The 7,500-nt window shown below is 37.5% G+C and overlaps 1 protein-coding gene across 16 annotated transcripts in view; it reads left to right on the top strand.

Annotated features, from left to right (window-relative positions):
- ATP8B (ATPase phospholipid transporting 8B) overlaps positions 1-7,500 on the top strand; it is a 620,401-nt gene that overhangs the window by 142,543 nt on the left and 470,358 nt on the right. For 2 of the 16 annotated variants that reach the window (XM_067110109.1, XM_067110103.1), the window contains exon 1: positions 4,413-4,818. The exons of 12 other annotated variants lie outside the window; for them this stretch is intronic. The gene's annotated coding sequence lies outside the window, so the exon portion shown is untranslated. Of the gene's footprint in view, positions 1-4,412; positions 4,819-7,500 lie in introns of those variants that run through there. 2 more of the 16 variants (XM_067110096.1, XM_067110091.1) reach the window with 1 other exon arrangement.

Raw genomic sequence — 7,500 nt, 5'->3', positions numbered from 1 at the left:
ATACACACACACACGTACTGTACTGCTTTATAGCCAATTTTATATGCATGAGGTAACGAAACGCGTTTTGCAATGTTTGAGAATTTGAAAGATTACTGTAAATATGGACCTTTGAAAAGTTGAATCGCTGTAAATATGTAAGAAAATCCAAAAACATGGCTTTGTTTTCATAAAGATTTTTCCTAACATTAATATTTCGGGAAGCATTATTACACACTTTAATTATACACACAAACACACACACACATATTTATATATATATATATATATATTATATATATATATATATATATATATATATATATATATATATATATATATATATATATATATATAAGAGAGTTTGTTAACAGTCTTTAATTAAAACGTTTAAAACTGATCTATCGCTTCATTACCTTAAAGCATACAAGCAGGTCCTTTGCTATTGTGCTGTCACATTATGTTTATAAAAGGTTGACCTGCTTTGCCAGTTGAATATTGAAATATTACATTGCTTTTTTTTTCAAACAATTTGCAGTGTATGACACTACACATTAATTGCCTTGCTTTTTATGAGGCATTCTATCACTGCATTGATATTCATGAAAATTTTGAAACATTTGTGTTGCTGATTCCACTAATTGTTTGTAAACGAATTTTTTGCTCTTATGACTAGGTTTGAATGATATTATTAAAGCAACATTTCAGAAAACCAGTATAGTTCTTTATGGACCTCTTTTGACTTTGTCGAAACTTCTTTTGTTTTAAGATCAAACCTTGTTTATAAAGTGCCTTTTTTCAGTCACATCTCAGCTTATAGAACCCGATGTATTTTTTTTTTTTTTTACTTCATGCGCTCGAAGAACTGACACTCCAGTGATTTTGGTTAAAATTTATGAAAGGTATGGATAGCTGCAGTCGTATCATTTACTCTTATTCCGCTTTAATATACTAACTGCAGCACTGATGGCTGCATACAGTATGTCTCTTTTGGTAGGTTGTATTGGAAAAAAGTTAACTAATGAAAGTTGCTCGAAAGTAGGTTTGTTGCGGTTCGGTGTAAGGATGTTGGAGGAATGACGTTTGAGTATTTTGAATTGGAAAATTGGGCAGATGTATGATAGAGCAAGTGAAGATGTACACCATGGAATAAATAAGAGAAGACTGACAAGGGACCAGCAAGAGGCCTTTCAGTTGAAGAATGGTGCCTAGGGAGGGAGAAATAAATTGGAACATTTAATGGTGATTTTGAGCCAAAATGTTTTACTTTTTAAGATGCGTGGTGAATGAGGTGCAGGAACCAGTGTTAGATTGTATCATCAAATCGTATTCGGATTTAGAACAGGAAATAGCGTTGAAAAGAAGGTGAAAGTTACATAAGGTGAAGAGATAGCCAAGAAATTGCTGGGAATGTGTGGTCTCGTAGGAAGACTTACAGAAGATAGGCGGATGAAGGTGAAAATGAATTTTTAAGTTGTTATAGGTTTTATTTTTATTACTCTAATCTTGTTTAACGAGGCCATTATTAGATACTCTCAGGCGCTACCAAAGAGTTAGTTCTTAATAGAGTTTTGAAGGTGGGATCAAGGTAAAGGTAGCAGTGTTGGACTGCCAAGTGGCAAGAGACCGAAAAGAATAGATGCAAAGTTAATGGCAGAGATCAGTGTAGCTGGATCTTAAGGGAAGCTGCAAAGAACTGTATGCTCATTTTCCAAGAAGAGAGGCATTGTAACCGAAGTGCGAGAAAGAGTTTCTAGTCGAGACGGAGGTTCATTGTATGAGAGTTCATTTAAAACTTTTGATTTTTCCTTTGCCTGCAATCTTGTGCACGATTCTTCATGTGAAGAACGAGTGGGATATTGACAAGTTTCTTGCACGTCTCGGAATCAACCCTTTTTCATTTTATTTTTTAAAACTGAAATCCGTTAGTCTTTGTAGGTGGGATATATTTATTTATTAGGCCGTATACGATCATTTTATTTTTACAAACACAGGCATTAAGGTAATTTCAATCTTCCGATTTCTTCGTGGATGACGTATCTTTTGATTAAATTGTGTAGGAATGTAAAGCGACAGGAAAAAATTCCTCTTCAATAGGGGTTACAAACTTACAACTGCAACCTTTTTCTATTGCCTTTCACGGTTGATTTTTTTTTTCGGAGCCTTACTCAGCTAGTATTCTTTTTCCGAAGACCTTTTCAGGTAACGGCGTTTAATTTAGTCTTTTTAATCGATGGACGCTTTTGAAGAAGCATTTCTGAGTATGCTGAACCGCTATAGAAGAATTCCCGACTCTCTTTCATACGTTTACTTCTGGAATGGAATTGTATTAGCGCGCGTTCCGCTTATCAAAGGAACGAGACGGAACGGTGGGAAGGAGTCTGGAAAAGTGGGTGATAAGTGCTGCTGGACGTGCCATAGGAAAAATAAAATCCACGAAGATGATCAGCTGGAGGTGAAAGGGGATCGTGCTGCTTTGGAGCTTCCTAGATGTCTTACTGATGATTTACTGTGTACTGTTGTCGATGCGTCTCACATATTACTTACATGGAGAAGAAGAACCTCAATATCCAGCAAATGCAGAAGTGTGTGCAAGAGAGAGGCCAGCGGTGCAGGTCCCGGTTGAAAACACTGCCGATGAGCCTCTTGCGTAGGTTTAATAAGCGTATAATATTGTGGAAGTTTTTTTGTATTGGCGCTTTATCCGTGATTCTGCTGTTCAGATATGAATGTGGTAGTAACTGTTGTGTGGTTTTCTTATGGGGGCGGCTTATTGTTAAAAAAGAAATGTTTATAATTTACATGAATAAATTTTTATTGATTGTGTCCGGGGGCCGTTGCTGTATTAAGTGTTGACGAGTGACATGATCATAGGCATCGAGCATACATTAAAGCATGCACATAAGAGAACTCATGGTAAATGTTCAGTCCAGCAGTCTGTAACGAAATTGCTTGTAACTATAAAACTCCAACGGAGCAGCAAGCGGTTTAGTCAAGTCAGTGTGAAGCTGAACTAAGGCTTTATTGAGCATGCTGATTTTGTAGCTTGCTCGCACTCAGCGATCGGTAGTATACACTGTAGGTAACACTACTTGATGAGTGGATGTTTAACATTATTTGAGTAAATTTCAGACTCAAACTTTTTTCCTACGCACTTGAAGAAAAGCATAACATCCAGTGCTGCTAAAGGCTGGTTAATGTTTGCAAGGTTCCACACATGTTCGAAGTGGAGGTTTTAATGTCACTTGCTTCTGGTTCATGTGTCAACATTTGTTGGTTATTTTTCTCCTAGCAGGATGTGAGTAGCCTCCATGGATTTTCATATTTTTACTACTTGTTCAAATTGGTGGTTTTCCTTTCTTAAACAATGATGATCGCGAATTATATCAGTGGGGCTGTGGCACCCCTCCAAGGTGTTGCATGAAAAATCGAAAGTCCCGAGCCGGGGCGTTGGGGGGGGGTTGCCAGTTAGGCGGACAGTCGAGAGAAAAGTTCAGAGGGAACCTGAATGGTCTGAATCTCTTTTACGCCTCCCCCTCACCCATTAATTGAACTGGAAATATGTTTAATGTTCCTTTTAGTTATTGTTATACAGCTTGCTTATTTCGATTAATAACTTCTTATTACAAAGACCAGGAGATAGAGAATGCACGTTACAATTTTGTTGTCATATATATATATATATATATATATATACATATATATATATATATATATATATATATATATATATATATATATATATATATATATATAATATATATATATATATATATATATATATATATATATATATATATATATATATATATATATATATATATAGGAGACAAAGATGTTAATGCCCTTTAAATTTAAATGGTTTTTTTCGCCAGCAATCTATACGAAAGTAAAGGCAATGTTTATGCATAAAACTGTCCTTAACAACGGTAGTCTCTGAGTAATAAACTCAACGTTTTAGCCTGCCGTCGTCTAAGCCAGATTCAGCCTGTAGCCACAGGTACCTTTGCTGAATGAAAATATTTTGGTCCGGGCTTGGCACGTAACGTCCCTGGGATCGCGACTTATCATTCCCAGCCTCTGTTATGTGATCGTTATTTTTGACGGTATGGGTACAGTGATACTATATATTTCATGAGGGAGACAGATTGGAGATATAAATTTGTAACACGTATTTTACACTTTTTCATGAGAGAGAGAGAGAGAGAGAGAGAGAGAGAGAGAGAGAGAGAGAGAGAGAGAGAGAGAGAGAGAGTGTTGAACTGACTCAAAAATTGAACTGAGAGAAAAATTGAGAGAGAGAGAGAGAGAGAGAGAGAGAGAGCAATTTGGAGGTGCCCTTTGGTCCAGGAACGGTAGCTTGGGGTGTTGTGGGGAGGGGGTGATCGGGGTGGTGGTGCTAGTGGCTACGCCGGTGGCTGTTCGGCAACGGCAAGTGAGAGCGAGCGGCTTGCAGAAGAGGAGAGGAGAGAAGAGAAGAGCAGAGCAGAGCAGAGCAGAGGAGACGAGGAGAGAAGAGGAGCAGAGGTTTCGGCAGTGCCAGGACAAGCTCAGTAGTGGTGAGAGTGAGAGAGAGGCACAGGTCCGAGCGTACCAGTGCCAGGTAGCCAGTGCTGAGTGGATCACTGTGGCATCCCGATACGATACCGTCGCCTTCTTTGCCTTCGACTGTCCTCCGAAAAAGCCTTTTCTCTCTGTCTCTATCTGTCATTTCACTTTTCTTTTCTCTCCCTTCATCCGTGTCTTCCTCGGCGTCGTTGACACCCGTTACCTAGGTTTAATTCCTCAAGTCGACTGTTGAATTCTACTGTTCATCTCTTTTCACTTCATTTGGATCTGGTACGTGAATGACGTTGATTTGGTTCTGCAGATGCTTTTTTTTTTTTTAATCTTATTTAGCATGCGTGTGAGTGCCAGTGCTGACCTGCGAGTGAACACATCTGCCTCTCTTACTCAATTATTCTTTTTTGAGCGAGTGTCTTAACGAGAAATTTATGATCAGCCCTTTTACATAATATGCAGTAACTGCATGGAGGAATTTCGTCATTCCATTCTTAACAGGAATTTTTTAAATGAACTGCTTTGGTTATATTTATATAGTCTGCTTTATCAAAGCTATTTACTTACTTTTTTTCGTAAACAGTTTACTATAGTTAACTATAACACACACACATATATATATATACATTTGTTACATTGGAACAGTATTTTGTGTATTAAATGAAAATCTTTCTGTAGTGTCCTGAAGTGTGTATATAATACTAGTTTGCTTAACTTGTTCTTAGTGACAGTGCCTAATGTAGAATTTCCTATAGCCTTTTTTCCCTTTGATCGTTATGGTAATGTGTTCGTCATAAGACGCTGGTATAATAGTTTGTTTTTTCCGATTACTTTTTCTTTTTGGACAAGTTTTACCACAGAATCACATCATGGCTACTTAGACACTCGTATTCCCCTTTTGTTCATGTTTGCACACAAATATTGTTTTCTGCTTGTTATGAGAAATTCATGGAACATCACACTTAAATTTCATACGAATATTAAATGTTTGTTTGTGTTAGAACAATAACGCCAGACGACTGTTTCTGTGCCATTATCATTCTGGGGGTTATAACCTTCCTTGTTCTCCTGCAGCTTTAAGCTCTTGCTTGGTCACACTTAATCCAAAGGCGCTATGCTGACACACAAAGGACCTTTGGTTGGTTCTCGCATGATCTAGGGATCGGGCTTGTGTTTCACTGCCTTTGCCCAATTAAATACACTCTGGTTATGACACACAGGTACATATTTATATGTATGTGTATATATGTATATATATATGTGTGTATGTGTGTGTGTATACACACATGCACACATATATATGTCACTTTAACAACTTGACCTCGGACGTTTGGTGACCTCCACACAAGTCACGACAAGAATAACGTTTTTATTTGTACAGACATCATCAGGAATAAAAAGTATGATTGCTGAGGACAAAGAAAGACTTGGTTTCTCCCACCAAGGTGGTGTTTCTTAGGGGAGCACTGTCTGTGTGGTACCTATCATTGGTTTTCTGTGCATAAGTTCATTCTTGACTCCCGGTTGATGGATGGTAGCGGCTGTGACTCGCGTTTTTTTTTTATTAATTTCGAAAAGTGCTTATTGTTGAATATATATATATATATATATATATATATATATATATATATATATATATATATATATATATATATATATATATATATTATTGAATAATGTGTATGCGTGCAAATATACATACACATAATTGCTCACGAACTGATCAGAGGTTACAGTTGATATACTGGGCCAGTCTAAATCATCATTTAAGAACTGAATGGTCATGATGTGCCTGATCAGGACTGCCGAAGTCGTTAAACAACGTCTCTGATTACATTCCCGTCATGATGTGGTTTCCTCCTAGAATTACAATGAGCAGAACTTCAAAATCAATTATTTGGTTGCTAACGTTTCGGTGTGTGTACAATGCCCTCTTATTGGTGTTCTTTGTGTGATGTTTGCCCTGATGCAAAGCATGATATGGCGGCTGGATTAGGTTTGACGGAAGAAGGACGATCAGGTTGTAAGAGAAAGAGCGGTTGCTAATCGTCTTGCATATATGGAACATCATAGGAATCGGAGCATTCAGGGAAACCAGAAGAGGCCCGAGGGCTCCAAAGCCCACGAGCACTGACCGAATTGTGTAATTGTTTCATTCTGCCATTAAGGTATGTTTTTGTGTAGACAGTCTCCAGCATGTTCATTCATTTTACAGGCAGGGCAAAGTTAATGAAGCAATGAGACAAAAGAGCCAAGGAATCGGCAGATTTTTCTCAGTGTAGTATTTTCCGTTCTCTTTTCATTTTTTGTTTGTGACTAGATTGTAGATTAGGAAAATGATTGGACAGATTTCTGTGTTCGTCTGCTGGCACGCTATTAGTTTTGTCTTCCTTAACCGAGGCAAAGTTGCGCTATAGTTGAGTAGTTCAATCCTTCGTAGAAGTGAATAAATAAGAAGCGAGAGATCCATAATATAAATTAATAAGAAGCCAGCCAGAAAACTATCAAAACCCTTGTAGAGGAGCAAACTATTTGATTTAACGTGTATTTATTTGTATATGATTTTACCTATGAGATGTCTCGCTTGAGTAGTACTTTATCTTTCGCCATTAAGAAAACAAATGAGGTGAATTTTTTTAGCCAAGCGGCGAAGGCTGAAAGGTAATATAAAGTATTCGATATATGAGGTGTCTGGTGAAAATTTCCCGAATTGGTGCTTTTCTGATATCCTGTTTGCTTAGATTATGTTACATGTATCATCAATATGGAGGTCAAGCTTGCTTAGATTATATTAGATGTATTATCAGTATCAATATGGAGGTCAAGTTCTCGCCCCTAGGATTTATACGGTACTCGTTCTGTGGAAGGCCAGCATCCATATTCTGTTGAGAGGTGGTACATGAGGTCTTTCTGTACCTTCATTGGAAACCCAGGGAACAGTCGTCTTCTTATGCTGTAGAT

The sequence above is a fragment of the Macrobrachium rosenbergii genome, chromosome 10 (assembly GCF_040412425.1).
Source record: "Macrobrachium rosenbergii isolate ZJJX-2024 chromosome 10, ASM4041242v1, whole genome shotgun sequence".
Lineage (NCBI taxonomy): Eukaryota > Metazoa > Arthropoda > Malacostraca > Decapoda > Palaemonidae > Macrobrachium > Macrobrachium rosenbergii.
Note: the sequence above shows the minus strand (reverse complement) of the source record. Positions and strands in the feature narration are given on the sequence as shown.